Source organism: Aedes aegypti, chromosome 2 (genome assembly GCF_002204515.2).
Source record: "Aedes aegypti strain LVP_AGWG chromosome 2, AaegL5.0 Primary Assembly, whole genome shotgun sequence".
NCBI lineage: Eukaryota > Metazoa > Arthropoda > Insecta > Diptera > Culicidae > Aedes > Aedes aegypti.
This window is the reverse complement of record NC_035108.1, coordinates 241,663,054-241,682,153: the sequence shown is the minus strand read 5'-3', so window position 1 is coordinate 241,682,153 and position 19,100 is coordinate 241,663,054. Positions and strand designations below refer to the sequence as shown.

General features: G+C 38.3%; 1 protein-coding gene across 12 annotated transcripts in view; it reads right to left on the bottom strand.

Moving 5' to 3' along the window:
* Positions 1-19,100, bottom strand: part of LOC5571157 (protein Wnt-1) — a 134,836-nt gene that overhangs the window by 106,444 nt on the left and 9,292 nt on the right. For 3 of the 12 annotated variants that reach the window (XM_021844598.1, XM_021844602.1, XM_021844604.1), the window contains exon 2: positions 16,251-16,618. The gene's annotated coding sequence lies outside the window, so the exon portion shown is untranslated. Of the gene's footprint in view, positions 1-16,250; positions 16,808-19,100 lie in introns of all 12 variants that reach the window. The other 9 variants (XM_021844606.1, XM_021844608.1, XM_021844607.1 and 6 more) reach the window with 6 other exon arrangements.

Below are 19,100 nucleotides of genomic sequence, written 5' to 3'. Positions count from 1 at the left end.
ACGGAACAAACTGTAGAAAACTAAGCATTAGTTGCCTTAAACCTCAATAAAAACGCTTATTGAGTAAGCTAAATACAATAACAAAAATACATTCTTACAATAACAGTCACCAGAAAAACATGCAGCTTGTTTTGTGTCATTATAAGAATATAATACAACAGCATTTTCTAGTTCAACATAGAATTTCGGAAAATCCCGGGTTTTTTTAAAATATCAAGACCCTCTATTTCAAGCCTCATATCTAGAGGCGCGGGCTGCAAAATGGTGAGTCGACAATCATGAAGGAGCGATCAACACAACTCTGGTCCTCACAAGTTCCTACCTCGCGCTTCCACGGGTCAAATGATGACAAAGATCGCCAGCTAAGGGTTGCGTACTTAGCTGGTAGTGCAGCCATTCTGACATCAGCTAGAGTGAGAAGGTACGTTCTGAGCGTCTATACACCAGGAAGTGCGGCTCAAACAGTGTGTCTGTTCTGGCATCCAGCGGCTGAGTATGAAATGCTGTATCACGTCAACTCCACCTAAGATGGCAGTCCCATCAACGTGATATAGGTAGCGCGACCCCGGTAAGGTAGCATATCGAATTCATTGTCCACCACGAAAAATGGAGAAAGAAGTAGAAACGAACGTTATTTTCGGCAATCGACCTGACAACGAAATAATGACTATGATTGGAAACTCGGTACCTGGTATGTCTGGACCTTAAATGAACCTGGACGAGTGAGCCTTTTGGCTCGTGAATTGCGAAAAGTTGGCGTGTGCGTGGCTACTATTCAGAAAGTGAATTCAGAGCGGTAGACCCCGTCGCTAACACCGCATTCAAATACAACATCTACCACAACGGTGGCGATAAAGCTTAACACGGAGTCGGTTTCATAGTGATCGGGAAGCAGATGGAGCGCGTTATAAGATGGAGACCGATCGACGAGCGGATCTGCGAATTGAGGATTCGGGGAAAGTTCTTCAACTACAGCCTATGGAGAATGCCCAAAACACGACGTGAAAATTTTCATCGGCGCCGCTAATGCGCAGGTCGGAAGAGAGAACTTCTTCCGCCCTATCATTGATACAGAAAGTCTTCACTCTATTACCAACGACAACGGCCTACGTTTAGTGAACTCTGCTGCCACCAGAGGGATGGCCATCAGTAGCAACTTTGTACGCAAGGATATCCGCAAGCACACCTGACAACACCTAAATGGCGAACTTTGCAACCAAATTGTCCATGTTCTGGTAGACGGCTGACATTTTATTGATGTCATCGATGTTAGAACTTTCAGGGGCCCTAATATCGACTCAGACCACTATTTCGTTGTAAGCAAAATTCGAGCGCGATTATCAACCGTTTCGAGTTCTAGGAATCGACAATCGTTGCGTTTAAATATCAAACGCCTGTCAGCAGATGGTGTAGCAGCGGACTACCATCAAAAGCTTGACGAACGGATTAGCGAAATCAATGAAAGCGTTGACCTCAGCAAACTGTGGGAGTCAGTCCACGGAGCGGTGAGCACAGTAGCGCGAGAAGTGGTAGGTACTGCTCAACGGAGACCAAGGAACGGTTGGTTCGACAAGGAGTGTCAGAGAATGACAAACGAGAAAAACTTGGCTAGAAGTCGGATGCTGGTGTCTGGTACCCGTCAGAGCAGAGAGCGGTACAACGAAGCAAGAGCAGCCGAAAAAAGGAGCCATCACAGAAAGAAAAATGAGCATGGAGAGGCAGTAATTTCTCAGTTGCAAGAAGCTATGGAACAGAACGACATGCAACGATTTCACGAATCCGGCAATGGTGTGCGGAGAAAAACAGTTCCGTCTCCCGCCATGTGCAACGACCGCGAAGGAAGCTTGCTGACGGACAAAACAATGGTGGCCGCCAGGTGGAAAGAGTACTTCGAGTCATTGTTAAATGAAGATTACGGAAGTTAATATGGCAGCAGTATCCAAATCGATGACAATGGACAGGCTGTGGAACTTCCAACGCTAGATGAGGTAAAGAAAGCTATTACTGGGCTGAAGAACAAGTCTGCTGCGAAGGACGAGCTCCCGGCCGAACTTCTCAAACACGGAAGTGAACGGCTGCACGAACTCCTTCACCGTATCATTTCGAGGATATGGAAGGAAGAACAAATGCCTACTAGGTCTCATTTGCCCTTTATACAAGAAAAGACATCGACTGGAATGCGCCAATTACCGCGGGATAACACTCCTTAATTCGGCGTACAAAATCATGTCTGGAATTCTATTCAAAAGATTGAGACCGTATGAGGAGTCCTTTGTCGGCGAATACCAAGCTGGTTTTCGAGAGACCGGATCAACGACGGATCAAATGTTTACCCTGCCTCAAATCCTAGATAAATTCCGGGAGTACAACTTGCAGACTCATCATCTGTTTGTAGATTCCAAAGCAGCGTACGATTCAGTGAAGAGAAACGAGTTGTGGCAAATTATGTCCGAACATGGCTTTCCGGCGAAGCTGATTAGACTGATTCGTGCAACGCTTGATGGACCGAAATCAAGTGTGCGGGTGGTGAACGAGATTTCGTCATCGTTGGTAACCTTAGATAGATTGAAACAGGGTGAAGCTCTTTCTAACTTGCTGTTTAACATAGCGAAACGAAGTACATGATAGCTGGTGGTCAACTTGGGTCAGGACGTGTTAGTGGTAGCAAAATGGTGCTAGGTGGTGAAAAGTTTGAAGTGGTGGAATAATTTGTGTATCTTGGAACACTAGTGCTTTGCGATAATGATGTTACCCGCGAGGTGAAAAGACGTATGGCAGCTGCGAGTCGGGCTTTCTACGGGCTGCGTAACCAGCTGCAGTCCCGTAGCCTGCAAACGAAAACGAAACTCGCGTTATACACGGCACTGATCCTTCCGGTTGTCCTATATGGTCATGAATCATGGGCATTGAATGAAGTCGACCGAAGAGCTTTCGGGGTGTTTCAACGTAAAGTGCTGCGAAAAATACTCGGCGGTAATCTAGAAAACGGCATCTGGCGGCTTCGCATGAATCACGAGTGTATAGAGAGGTGGGTATTGTCAAGCGCATAAAATAGGGCAAGTTGCGTTGGACTGGTCACGTTGCTCCGAACCCGGAAGAACAACAAGTATAAAGTAACCAGAGGCGCGTGCATCGTTTTGACGTGTTTAACGTTACAAACTATAGCCATCTTCAGATAAAGGGCAAGCTCGAAGTTATTGCAACACTTACAACTGGCTACAACTTTTTTCCACTTGACAGAAATCAACCAAGTTTTACACAGTTCTTTTTTCAAGTGTATTGTTTACATCCTGTGAATTGCTTAGTTGTGTAGTTGTTGAAAGTGAGTCAAATGGAGGCGCGTGAAAAAATTGTGTACGCTGAGCGTATTGCGCTCACATGACAAATCTGGAGCTGTCCCATCGTGCTTTGGTAAAAATGCTGAAAATCTGTAATTCAACTGTCTGAAGAGTAATAAAAAGGTGCAACGACCGGTTGACTATCGATCACAATCGCGGACAGGATGGTAACAAGTCGGAAGACGGAGGAAAAGGTTAAGGGCCAATTCAGCCGCCAAGTTACGTCTAGAAAGATAAGACAAAACATTCAAAACATACAAAACATCCCAAACCGCAATAAACGGCAGCAAACTGTGGACAAAACCCGTGCTAGGAAGCTCTACACAGAGATGTTGACCAAATACAGTTGCTGTGCGATGGATGACGAAACATATGTCAATGCAGGCATCAAACAAGTGCCAGGACAGGAGTTTTACATCGTTTTCATCTGTCACGACAATGAAAGTAATGGTTTTAACTAGGGTAACGTATATAACTTGGACATGCATATAATATGGACAGGCAGGTCGTTCTATGCTCACTTACAATGAGCTGATGAGGAATTTATGTACGAAAAAGCATGTATTGCATTATTAATACACTATGCTACTTATTAATGATGGCGATTTTCATAACAATTACAAATTGGATTCAAAAATACCAATATTGTAAATTGTATCAACAGAACATCTGTGAAACCTACGAATGCAAGAGGATGTGCATTTCAAAAGCATACATTAAATGCAATAATAGCTCTCAGAATTAGCATTCATAACAAGTTTGAAAGTGAAAACATGATTAAATATGTCTAAAATTTAAGCTAAGTTCATCTAAAATCTTAACATGAGTATATAAGGCATAAACCAGGTGGTGTCCAAAATAGATTATGGTTTATGTTCAGTTGATATAATTTGGCCATCTGATGAAACGCACTGGAATGTCGCACGCATGCATACTTGCAGGCGTATTTCGTGGATCTTATGATATTAGCTTGCATTAAATGAAATTATTGATTATCATTAAAATAGACATCCAATAAGCGAAAAAACGCGTAAGTCACATGTAAACTCTTAAAACATTATAATATGACCGTATTTTTAAGAAACCATTGAATAGATATTGAGATAACGCCCCTGTCCAAATTATATTCTCATGAGGGTGTCCAAAATGTATATTTGGTGTCCGAAATGTATAACAGACAGGTTGCTAAAAACGCTATTTTGGCAGCTAATGCTACAGTTTATAGGCTTTTTCTCCCCAGAAACTAAAAATACAATGAGACATTAGGCATATATGTATTATAACGTAATTAAATATTAGTATCTAAGGCAGTTAATCGATCGCCGTTTCCAGACATATCCTTAGCCTGTCCAAAATACATAATTTACCCTAACCGTAGACAAAAATAGCTGCTGCCGTTTCATGAGTTATCCAGAATTTTGTTAAACACTGTTTTTGGACTGTTTTTGCTAAAACTATCATGAAATCTGAAAAATTTTGCTAGTAAAAGATGTTAATTTACTTTGTTATAGCATCGAAAACTTGTTGACAAAGTATTTTAACAATGTTTTCGTACGGAAAAATGGCCAAAATCCTTTTTTTTACGATTTTTAATAAAATGTCATACAGCGCTATCCACGTAGGGTAGAAGCACCGGTTTTGGCCATACGCCAGTTATAGCCATAGTGGTGTTTGGCAGTAGGCGTTGTCGCGAACGGTCGTGTTTTGTTTTGCTTGCCACACTTTTTTCATGCTCTCGTTTCGCGATTTTCCGATGATGTGGCTGGTGCTACGCCATCCGGATTGTAGTTCGTAAGCAAATAATAAAAAAAAACCTTGATATCGAATAGTGAAAAAAAAACTCTAGCGCGTTTCGTGTGATCAAAAATTTCTTCAATGTAATGTTTTATAACCGGTTCTAATTGGCTTTGCTAATGAATTTCCACCCGATTTTTTTCGTTAGTGTGTTGGTATTTTGGCTGACAGTATACTACGCCACCGAATGGTTTCACAAAAAAAAAAACATTTTGTAATAATTGTGAAAAAAGCGTGAAAGTAGGAGTAAAAATGTGGTCTAGAAATGACAAGTGGTATGTGCGTCACAAGGAGAAGTGAATGCACCTACCAAATTAGTTGCTGATTTGATTTGACAACGCCGCCTTGGATGAATTTTGGTGAGAATGTTCTGATTATATAATTATCTGTACTTGAACATTAAATACGCGCCAGTTTTAAAGTAACCATCTTTGAAACAGGAAGTGTGTATGCATTATCATTATCCGTTTGATAACGGTTATGCATACATGCGGGGCTTGTTGTGAAAGAAAGTGACTTCTGAATGGACGTGACTCTCCAGCCATTCTGAAATGGGTCACCGGATCTGCAATAGAGCTATCACCTTCTAACTCCCGGACTGAAGCTTTTTGCAAAAAATCACACACACACGCTAGTTATAGCCATAGTGGATTATACATCGTTTTACATTGCCAATCATCACGAAACATTTGTGTTCAGAAGATCACATTCAAATGATACAGCTACATTCATTTAATCGTCTGCATTGATTCAAAACATATGAAAAACAATCAATTTTCCTTATAATTTTAACTCCCATACATCTAATTTGACCAGGGTACTCCTAATTTGGCCACTCTCATAAGAAATCAATGTGATTGGCCAATTTAGGAACCGAAATTAAATCTCTAGCCGAAACTGGTTCTGGTGGCCTATAATGACCAACGACATTTTCAAAGCGAAAAAATGGTTTTAGCTCAGTTCGGATATTTTACACACATAATATGGATTGAAAGCTTGCATTGGACATAATTGTAGTATATTGTAGGGCTTCCCATATAATTTTTATTGACAATTGCTCTTAGACTGGCCAAAACCGGTGCTTATACCCTAGGTGGTAGAGGTGTCTTCGGAAGAAATGTCAAAAAAGGGTCAATGAACAACTTTGCAGAAGAAACTTCTAAAGAAAGTCTACGAAGCTCCTATCAGAAGAAAAAACTTATCTAGATCAGTTTTAACTTATCTAGATCAAATCCGAAGGAATCAAAATGTAGTGCAAATTATTCCAAAATACTTTGTTGAAAATACCAAATCTCTAGAATGCACCAAATCTCTAGAATGCATATCCTAAGCTTTTGAAAACAGCGATCTGCCTCAAAGTGCGCCGTATCACTTTTCCAGGGGCGTCGCAAGCTGATTCACATTAAATTTATAAATCAGCTTATACTCATTGAAAACTCTACAACAGGATTTTTTGCCAAATTCGTGATTCAATTGCACTAACTTTGTATGGGAAACATTTCAAATTAACACAAAATAGTGCTCATTGTGTTGATTGTCATTTCAAAATTCATTGTTGACCATGTTCGAGATACAAAGCTCTGCTCTCTTAAAACAAAGTTAAACAGGCTCTTCTGGACCAACACATTTGTGTGTAATTTTCAAACATGCTCTATTTGTGCTGATTTATGCTTATTTTTTTTAATTCCATGGTATATTGAGATGCTTTAAGTATCTTTGTTTGTCATTTACTTTGTGAATGTTTTGAAATCACTCACATGAAATGTTGATCCAGAAGAGTTTTGTGCGAATCATGCTCAAGTTTATGTAACTTCGTTTGCTAAAATATTATTATTATTGTCCTCATTTGAGTGGCCCAAAGTTCAGCAACCAAGAATTGTTACTAATTTTTATTAAAAATATTATTATTACTCTTCGTCATGGGTTTTTCTCTAAAACCAATCGAGATTAAAATTTTCATCAATATTCTTCGCACGTAAGCGCATCTTCCTGCTGAATTTCATAAGATTTAACTGTCAAAACCTCTCATGACGAAATAAACAAAGCTTCCGAAAAAACTGTAGTTCCCCTGTATATATTTTTCTGATATTTAAATGTTCAGTCTTGTTTATTTTAAAATTAATTTTGAGTACAGAAGGTTTTCTATTATCTCTGAAGGTTAAACGTTACTGTTTCTTTAAGCTATTGATTATCAATAAACAAGTAATTCTTAGGTGTGCCATGTCATTCCTAGAAAATTTTTCTAAGGGCGCCATGATCATGAAAAGATTGGGAACCTCTGATATAGTGTGAATTGGGTGATATATTTTAACCTTCCGGTCGTCGCGCTGTTGACCACCGCCAGAAGCACCTGGCTGATGCTGTGTATGAAAAACGAGGTTTCATCGCATGTGTAGTACAAAATATAACAGCGCAACTACTGAAGTGTCAACTAGATTTATTATTAATGTTAGATCCGTTCATCTGTGGTATAACCAAACTCGAATTTACTTCTCATTAGGAGCGGCTTCGCATGTGAATGTGTTTCAGCCAATTTCAAACGCCTATGCCATCGCTTCCCAAACTTGGCTTTCACGACCCCCCGACCAATCAGCGCCTCGTTTTGGTCGTTCAACAAAAAGCGAGGAGACGAGGCGGTGGGGGGTCGTGAAAACGAAGTTTGGGAAATGATGGCCTATACGATTTGGTTGTGCACTGCCCATGTTCGCATGATTTACATTCTACATAATCACCAGCAATATCATTCTTGCATCTGTTAACAATTTCAGTCATATAATCTGTTCATTTGCTAAAGATTGGAACAGTTCCAATTTTCAAACATTGGAGCAAATTTGATAATTTCAGGCGAAAATGGTAATATGCTTTATATGTTCAGCTAATTTTTTTTTTATTTTATAAACAGGCGAATTCAACTCACTCGTAAAAAATCTGAATTGCTACCGTAAATCAAGTGTAGTATGTTCTTAATGGAAGAATAAAATTAATGACTCAATTTAGTTTTAACACATTAGGAATATAATGTTTCCTAACACAAAGCACCTTCATATTAGAAATAAATGTAATGATTGAATCTATATCAATAAAGCAATGAATAAAAAGTTATAAGCAATGGCGCTTCAAACCACATGTATAAATCAATGATCTTCGCCGTTGCCCAAAGTCCCCTCCCGACCAATTGGATGGATCGAGATTCTACGCGGCTCCTAGGCGGATCATCATCATCAAACGGTTTCAAGTACCAACTTCCCCGAACATTCCCAGAAGACACTTTTAGTCTTAGACGTCCGAGAAAGATAAACAAAACATTTGGAGAAGTACACGAAACGTGCATTACTCGGGGAATAATGTCAATGTAAATAATTGTTTATCGAGTTTGAAATGTACCGATAGATGCCTTGGGAGGTTCAGAAGACTGTTGAACTATTCCCAGGCACTGGCTGCCTGCCTTTTTCCCGATGCATAGAGGAGTAACTGGATTAAATTCCTGGCCATATACTTATGAGCCTTTTATTTTTGTGAGATATTTGAATGTCTGCTACATTATGTAGCAATAATATAAATGCAATTACGGTGGGATTACGTTTTTCGCATGCTTAATTTTAGGCACTCCTCGATTTTAGCATCCGTTTTTGGCAACGTTTTAGAATGCCATTGAAATTTGTAAATTATTGTTAATATAATTGTGTTTTTTGTTCTAGTCATTTGATCAGCAGCTCACGCCTACTGCATTTCAGAGCTCTACCTACGTTGACATTTCGCACCAACTGCTGTTGCGTTTCATCCTTCTTATCTTGGTTCGCCTTTACAACTCCGTCATTGAAGCGAAAGTATTCCCGACTATCTGGAAGAACCCGATTCCTAAAGTCTCAAATCCGGTAAATCCCAAGGATTTCCGGCCAATAACTGTAGTGCCTGCAGTTAGCAAAGTGTTAGAAAAAAATCTCCACACGGGACACGGGCATTCGTTATCCCTCAACACACCAGCTCGATGAGGAAAAGCATACTCATTGCTGGAGTCATCAGTTGGAATCAATTATCATTAGGAACAAAACAACTAAACACAACATCAAAGTTTAAAGCAGCACTAAGAAATAATGTAAATCAGCTTCAATAATTTTAAATCGTTCATTGTTTGTTTAATTAGTTTCCACATCTGCAACTTTTCTTATTAGTTTTTCAATTGTTTTTTCCTTGACCTGACAAAAGGTTAATCCCAAAGGTTTGCGTTTTACTAATAAAATACAATACAATACAATACAATTTTAAAAGAAGGTGATGGCCCATACATACAAATAGTATGCATAAAGCTCATAAAACATCATTGAAGACATTTATGAGCTTGAGCTTGAGCTTGAGCTTGATTGGCCACCCGTGGATGCTACTCCAGTATCGCCAGATCAGCTGCACTTACACAAGCAACCAACCGAATGACTGCTTGGGACTAACAGACACCCTCAGTGTATAAGTGCTGGTGATCTTCTATTTTTAGGCTATAATGGTGCCTGCCACGTCAAAATGCAGACCAATGTGGGGAAGGGGGAGGAAATGATGTTGCACTTATACTAGCCCACAGTAGACCGTGGAGTCCGACCAAAGACAAATTAAAGACCCCGATGTCCCTTGCAGTTGCCCAAAATTTTATGGCTCATAAGATAATCTAGAATGCCGTGAAAAGTTGCGATCTGTCAAACTTGGGTACCTTTTGTACTACCAAGGGACCAAATGCAGTACTAGAAGTGGTACACTGAGCCCGAGTGTGACGGACCTGGTCCGACTGCATCTACGCCAGTTCATGCGGAGTGTTCCTTGAATCACATTCAATAATTTCGTTTGCGTATTTGGTAAAACTCATTTACTCGCTGTAACTGCTTCCGTTTAGAGCGATTACATATTCGAAAATAATCATGTTAATCACCATGAGAAAGCTTGAAAAGTTATCAGCCCCTGGTAAAACATTTTTTTTTTTTGCAATTTCTCATCGTAATAGGCTGTTTTTTATCACGCCAATCTGTCATGAAACGGCCTACTTTCCTGCACTGTGCGTATGCAGTGCGGGAGTAGTCATCACGCAACTGAAATCAGTGCTGTAACGATTCATTACGCAACGCTTTTTCATAACGCAACTGTTTTGAGTTGCGTAATGAATCATAACACAACAATTTTTCAGAAATTGTAAAATATTGGTGAATGCATTCCGATATAATTTCTGATACCCTCAAGTGGTCTTCTATGAAATTGCAAAAAATGTTGAACGTAACTCGTTGCAGAACTCGATTTTTACAGCACTCGTCGTAATTATCCTACTCGGCAAGCTTCGTATAAAATATATAAATTTACAACTCGTGTTGTAAAAATCATCATTCTGCAACTTGTTCCGTAAACTACTATAACAGGCTTTAAACATATTCACGGTCCAGTTCTCTAGTTTCAGACAGCTTGATTTGTTACAGTGTCTCAAAATACATTTATTTTTCATGGATTTTACCGATTATAGTATCAAATATACAATCAAAATAAGAAGAATAAAAATTTAGAACAAAAATCTGTGATCGAGCAAGCGGTAGGTATTTCGGCTCAATTCCGTACGGTAAAGAAATTTAAACTATTTTGAATCACACATTTCTTCTTCTTCTTCTTGGCATTAACGTCCTCACTGGGACAAAGCCTGCTTCTCAGCGTAGTGTTCTTTATGAGCACTTCCACAGTTATTAACTGAGAGCTTTCTTTGCCAAAGTTGCCATTTACGCATTCGTATATCGTGTGGCAGGTACGATTATACTCTATGCCCAGGGAAGTCAAGGAAATTTCCTTTACGAAAAGATCCTGGACCGACCGGGAATTGACCCCAGACACCTTCAGCATGGCTTTGCTTTGTAGCCGCGGACTCTAACCGCTCGGCTAAGGAAGGCCCCATGAACATTTGTGTTGGATTAAAACGAATCACAATAGACATGTTTAGCTAAACCTACGTTGTGGTACATACTACTGACTTATATCACAGAGCATAGTTGTAGTGGTTAATGAGGGTTGGGCTCTACACCGGTTGCATTTTGTCCGATCAATCTGATGTTTTTTTGATTGACGGTTAGCCATTGGCGTAAATAAGAGGACCTGTGACTAAAGAATTTGTTTCTTTCATTTTACCTAGTTCTGCATTTATGTAAAATTTCTGAAATTAGAAGACATAGAGACGTAAATTATATTTTCAATGAGGGTATCAGGGTATCAAATAAAGCTGATGAATCAATTTGGGACACTTTTCAGGTTTCGGCTGAAAGTCTCTATAATGAAGCAAATCAATCAATCACTTTTCAGTAGACTGGCCCTTAAACAAAAAACTTGTAAAACTTAACGGGGCACCCCCTAGATCTAAGCCTCAGGGTAAGAAAAACGCTCTCTCAAAATTTCAACTCAATTGGTTGCTCCACCAGCTGGCGCAATCGATATGAAGTTTGTATGGGATATTCGTCTCAAATATATGGAAAATTGATCCTATGTCACTGTTTCGTTCCGTATACTAATTGTTCGCGTGCAAATAAGCCCAGAATGACAAATACACTAGTTGATACCCTAATGAACATAATTGCAGAAAGTTGTACCTGGATTTAATCTCATTTTCATTACTTTTTCAGTTGTTGAAATTTAGGCTTAGATCAGCACTCCCGTACAGTCACTTATATGCATGCGACATGTGCCTCAGCTCGCCCAGCGTCATAGGTGGCTATGATGCGCTTAGTGGTTACCTCCAAGCTATGTTGAAGAAATACAAGCAGTATTGCATGATATACTTCAGTTGGTTAAACACCAACTATATTAATTAAGATCATGGTACAATCTTCTACAATATTCTTCGCTATTATATCAAGTAGTGTTTTTGACATTCTGGGTCCAATTGAACGCGATCATCAATTTTCCTGAACCAAACAGTAGATGATGTGCTGTAGCTCATATATTTGAGCTGGAAATCCCATATTAACTTCAATTCAAATGCGCCAGCTCATGTAACGACCAAATGAGCTGAATTTTTCAGAAAGGCTTCCTCTAACCCCAAGAAATAATCCTGGAGGGTGCCCCGTGGTATCATACAACTTTATTTTTCTCCCATACTGAGCTGGGCCAGTCTACTTTTCAGGTTTCGATCTAGGGAAAGACGGGGTAAGACTGCCCGCCTAAGCAATTTTATTTACAGTTGTATTCAGAGTAATAGTAGTGAAAGCCGATTTTCATACAAAATGCCTAACTTTGGCATGCTGGGCGAGCGGCTGTGTTTTGAACTTTGTGTCACGTTTACCTCGACCGCGTTTTTTTTTCCAATTCCGCTGATGAAAATAAGATGTGTGATTTTTGACGGATATGCAAAAAAGGGTGTTTAGGAATTTGAGTACATGAAACTATATTTTGCCAACAGCGAGAGTAATGATGTTTATCTAGTTCGAGACCAGTAAAACTAGCTCAGATAAGTTTATTAGCGAAATTATTCATTTGAATACGATTTATTCGTGCTGTTCGGGATTTGAATCAAGTTGTTCGGAATATGAGACAGAATGAACACAGTGTTCGGCATTTGAATCAAAATGTGTTCCATACTTTGACGTAAAAACAAAACTAAACAAGTTTAAATGAACAACTTTATCGGCACACTTAACAGCTAACAATTAGACTTTGCGAAGATGTTGAAACTTCTACAAACATCAGCTAAGTTATGCCTATAAGACGCATTTATGGTGGTAAACTCCATCGAAGTTACGACGCCAATCGCGTATTATCCTCGATTTTACTATAGTAAAATCGAGGATAATACGCGATTGGCGTATTAACTTCGATGGAGCTTACCACTATTAAAGTCGCTGTTGGCCGGAATATCAGTCAAATTCACTGTACTTCAAGAAGTATGATGTTTTATTTTATATTGTTTATCCTATATGTTAAATCATTTTTTCGGTAAATTAATTCTTAAATCTCAGATACCTATTATCACCTTACGACACCCATATTATGTAAACATATCTGAATTTGGCTTTCATTTTAACAAAATTGACATCAGTTCACTTGAATAACGATGAATAACGTAATTTTTGGACCTTTTTTGGAATAAAGTAATGGTAGCGATCTCTTATTTCTTATTTCAAAGCTAATTTTCACAGTTCATATTTCACTTCACCGAAGCATATTTCATATTTCATATTTTTACAAAAAATTCCATTGCGGAATCCTCAGGTGAGTAAATTTAGATCAAGTTCAATATCGATGAGCAAAAACATTGTTTATGACATATTACCCAAAATGCTTCGGAATGACAAAAATCTTATGATTAAGTAAAGTGCCGTCATTTTCATGCCATAATGGAGGTGGTCCGCCTTACCCAAGCGGGCGCTCTTACCCCGTCTTCCCTTACCATTGTATGAAAGTACGTTAGCGTTAGCGTTAGCGTAGTTACGGTATACTTCGTAGATTGGATACTAGCAACATTTATGTTTCTTTTTAATAATCTCATTCGGACTGCTTTCAAGAACAAGGATGGGGAATATTCTTTAATCCCATCTTAAACAAGAAGAATATCGCTATTCCTGGCCACGCCCATCTTTACCGTAACTTGGGATAGCTCATAAGTGCTACGGGGTTCGGAGAGGAAAAAAAAGTCAGGATTCGCTTCGAAAGCTAGCGATAGACCCATGGCATTTATTGTTTAAGCGTTTTGAATTTAATCTTTTGAATTCCGACAATCAAAGAGAAGCTATTTATCGTATTTAAGATATATGGGTAATTAGATTCCGCATAGAACTTTCCGTTTTAAATGATTATGTTTGCGACGAATCAAGTGTGTGTATCTGCTTATTAATAATTTAAAAGCAGAACTAATCCCTCAAGGGTCATCGGAGGAAAAGAATAGAAGACAACAGAAAAAAAAAACAGAAAACCACTACGCGTAAGATCTTCAAACCTAGTACTTTTTTAACTATTCGGAAATTGAACATTAGAAACAAAAAAAAACGTATCCAACTTATTTTGAAGAAATGGCGGCAATTCTAAAAAATAAAAAAAAACAGTAAAAAAGCGCCTCTTTATGTTTAAACTAAAAAAGCTCAAAAACGGAGAAAATGTGGAAATAGTGGCAAATTTAAAACATATTTCCACCTACATGCGAACCATTCGATTATCTGTGATCCCGAACCGACGATGCATATCACAAAAATAAACAAATCGTTCCCGCGGCACTTATCAAAATTCAATTATTGCGAACAATATTCTGATAATGCTTTGGAACAAACTCACCGGATCTCCCAATTGGGTGTAGCTGGTAAGATGACCAATCCATTTCCAACAGTTGTTCGTATTACCACGTACGCCAACCGTTAGGCTCAGGTAGCATTATTTCCCTAGCAAGAAACCGAACGTCCCCACGGCACACCTCAACACATTGCTTCTCCGGAAACCGATCTACTCGTCCTTCAAAGCTTAAATTGCACCGATAACACCATTCCACAAAAACAAATGACAGCCGAATTTTTTTTTCACGTCCACTCGCGCTCACAGACTGCTGCGATCTCTTCGAACTGAAGATGAAATCTCCTTACCATTGTATGAAGGTACGTCACTAAAACCTAAGACAAGACGTGACAGGTCACAGTACAAAAATGAAACCAATTGCCTGTCAAAAAAGACCACTTATCATTGGTCGTTTTGGCAAAGGCCTACTTTCACATTGATAAGTTGGATTTCAACAGGGCACTTTGTTGCTAGCCCGGCCGTGTTGCTAGATCATAAATTAAAGTTTCATAAAAAGTTTGAGAATTTTTCATGAACTCTTTTTGTTTCGAATCCATTTATATTCCATGTTAACTTTTCGGCATTTGCTCCTACAATACTAAAATCAATTAAATATACTTAATTGAGAGCAATATAATGGGAATTGTGTATATTCCCTCTACAAGTATTGCCAGTTTCTAATATAAACCTGATTTTTTAAAAATAAAGCATCCTCTATTGCACTATATGAATGAAGCGTGCAAGAAACAACCAAATTGTGGGCATTGATATTTGAATTTGTTCACAATATTTGCTTAAAATGAATACTGGTAGCACTGGCTTTTGTATCGTCAAGGATATCGGCCGAAAACAACTGGGCAGTCTTAGTTGAGCTGTCACGTCCTGTCCTAGACTAAAACCGGTTCATAAATATTATCGAAACAAGCATTGTAAAGTTATGTAAATCCTATACGATCTACTACCTCCAATGAGAAGGGTCGTGACCCCCCTTAAGTCTGATGGCTATTTACGCCTATGCATCTTGGAGACTACGTAACGCTTAAAAATGTTGCTGAATGCATTATCAATGAAAAAGTAATCCTGGAGTAAAAACATTCAATAATGTTCCATTTCACAGAATTCAAGACATTCGCAGATTGTGTCTGGTATTGAGGCCACTTTATGGTCAATTTTGTATAAAAATACATCGTTAAAATGAAATGCAAAATTGGAACATTACAAACATGATAATATTTATCATGTTCAAATGGGCAACAAGATCGCATAAAACCAATTTCCAATAACCACGAATTATTAATTTAGAGGCTTAGGTGTTCGGTATACTCTAGTATCACTCTTTTTACAAGCAAAATAACTACCAACTTTTACAGCTTATAGGCTGGTTTGCTACTGACAAGAAAAGGAATCGCCTATCTCGATGCGTGGAAAATTTCTTCCAAAAAATGGTCAAGTAAATCACATTTTTCTGATCGCAGTACGCAGTTGAGAAGAAATGTCACTTCAAAGGGGGTTCTCTGTAGGAAATTTCTTGACCCATTCAGTCAAGGAATTTCTTTACTTTTCTAAACGTCTGTTAAAATTTTAGCCAAGAAATATTTCCTGTTACTCCCATGTGCGATGGTATCTCCCGCCAGTTGCATTATTGTCGAAAGGATCCGACGGACGGATGGATCTGTGCCGAGAAGAAATGTTTCTATCCAGCAATGCGTGGACTGTGGAATCTGTGTTGTAAGGGAGGAGGTGGGGGCAAGCCGGCACTACATGTGTGCTTATCTACTTCCCCATATAGACAGGCGCGCGCACGTTAGGGAGATGGTTGGGAAAATTTAAATACCATTAATTAACACAAACCTTTTCGGAGTTGTCGGTGTTGCTTAATGAACTTTTTCTCCCCGGGTTCAGCTTCTCTCCTTTGTACCCGAGCTCTGGTGCCGTCGACGGATGGTGAGTTGAGTAGAGTTTGAGGTCCACAGTTTGTTGCTGGCCGCAGGTCGGAACTTTTAATCTGAATAGATTTTTCTTCTTTCTCAATGTTTAGAAATTGTCGGGAAATACACAACGCGCCGCACTGCACTTGGACCTAAATAGGTATACAAACACTTGGTGGAGTCGTTACGACTTTCACATTACAGTTGCATTACACTGTTGGTGGCGGAATAGAGAAACTTGTTTTCCTCTGTTTTTCTCAGATGCAGTATTTCACTCACTTTGGACTACTTCTATTACAAACATTAAATTGCAATTTGGTTGGGGGTGGTTGAAAATGATTTTGCTCCATTCCACTTTGATAGAACGCTTACAAAATTGTTTCAGATTTCAGATTAAAAATTTTAGATATAGATAAATATTAGAGACATTTCACATCAAAGTTTGACTATCGCGAAGTACGAGACTTTTGAGTTTGGCGGCTATACAAAAAAATGTTAAAAGCTTAAACGCAGTAATTATCAAATGGGTAGTGCGTACCAAATCGAGTTTGAAGCACCCATCCTTTTATCACATTTTCAATCACTGGCAGTTAAATGAAAATGGTATTAGTTAGTGGCTAAGGGCCTGAACGGTAGGAAGAAAGTGGAAGCAACATTTTCAGTTCAATGCGTGGAATAATGTTGAATGAATGAATGAATTTTCTTTATTAGAGAGACTTTCAGCCCTTGGCTGGTTCGTCTCTTCTTTCAAGGGAATAATGTTGAGTATTGATATAGATATTGGGATTCATTCACATATTGCACCGAAAATTGTGATTTTTACACCCACCGTCTCCCTTGTAACACTTTTTGTATGAATATTCTACAATTTTTGTATGAGCCGTGACAACATCAGAACACTAAGTCACCCCCTCCGACGTCATGAAATTTGTGAATGAGCCCCAAGAACATATTTCTGCACTGGAGAATTCATTGTCAAACATAAAGTTGATATGCGGAGGTGAAGCAAGCATAGATCAATTCGTATGGCAAGTTTAAAGAAATAATACTTTTTTAACAGTTGATGATTTGGGGTAATGCTATAATCATGCGGAATTTTAGACTCGATTATCCGAATTATGTTATTCGCGATTTTGTTTTTAGTTTATTTTTATTCAGAAATTTTGAGTAGTTTAGTACTATAATACACAATATGTCTGTTTTAGCAGTATTGTACGTAAACAGTAGGAAGGGAAGGGGATAAAAATGGGTTTGTTTTACACATTAAAACTCGATTTTACGTAGTGTAGGTATCCAAATTCATAAATTCAAATGAATATAAAAATTTCATAATCATACATATGATTATTTGAAGAAATATGAGCGAATCTAAGAACTGCAGTACGGCTGACATAAATAACTTCAATTATGATTGCATATGATAAACATTATGCATTCAAATTATCTGCAATTCCTACAGAGATTTCATCATGAGTTCCTTTAGTAATTCCATCAAAAGTCTTTCCAGTGATTCCGTCAGGAGTTAATTCAGAGATTCCACCTGGAATTCCTTCAGGGATTCCATAAGGAGTTCCTCTAAAAATTTCATCAGGAGTACTTCTCGGGATTTCATCAAGAGCTCCTCCAATGATTCCATCAGGAGTTCCTTCAAGAATTCTTTGAAAATTCCTCCAAGGATTCCTTCAAGGATTTTATCAGGAGCTCTTATAAGGATTCTATCAGGAGTATAAAAGGGCTATCATCAGAGTTCTTCTGGGGATTTCATCAGGAGTTACTCCAGGGATTCCATCAAGAGTTCCTTCTAAGATTTCACCTGGAATTTCACAAGAGATTCTATCAGGAATTCTTCTAGAGATTATATCAGGAGGTCTTTGAGGAATTCTTTCAATATTTCTTCTAAGAATATCGCAAGGAGTTCCTCTAGGGATTCTATCAGGAGTTCGATCATAAATGTTATCAGAAATACTTTCAGGGATTTCATCAGGAGTTCCTCCAGGGATTCTTTCAGGAGTTAATCTAGGAATTTCATCAGAACTCTCAAATGATTTCATACATACATCGAGGAGTTCCTTCAAGAATATCTTCAGGATTTCCTCCAAAGATTCAATTAGAAGTTGGTCCAGGGATTCCATCAGGAATTCCTATAGAAATTCTATCAGGAGTACATTGCCCATAACTGCATATTTGTCACATTCGGCATTTTTGACAATTTTGAGTTAATACCTAAGAGAGTTATCAAATAATAAATACTTTCGATCAACTTACTGAAATATATGAGATTATTCTAGAAAATTCGAAAAAAAAAATACCAAGTTGGTTGGTCACATTGGCAATTGTAACTGCATAACAGCCACCTTGAGATTGTACATGAGCCTCGTAATGTAGTAGCAATGATATTTCTATCAGAATTATTTTCTGACTATTTACCCAATATGCGATATTAGTTGTACAAAATTTCAGGCTCAAATAAGCACTTTTGATTTCTTAGTGATTTTTAGAAATTTTAGTTTCCTCTCATATTGCAATAAAATCCCAGCAAACCAGAGCTCATATAAGGATGTTCATTTCAAATTGTATAAATGTACAACTTTCGTTGGAATTGGATATGATGCAAGAATTAATTGACTGAAATCGTTAATGAAGTCATAAATTTCATCTGACTTGAATTTGCATCTTATAGAATTCCAATTTAATCTTACCAAATATCTAACTTCATTCTGCTACTCCATTACGATTTCTTTTTTACTTGGTATGAGTCTATTATAATCATCAA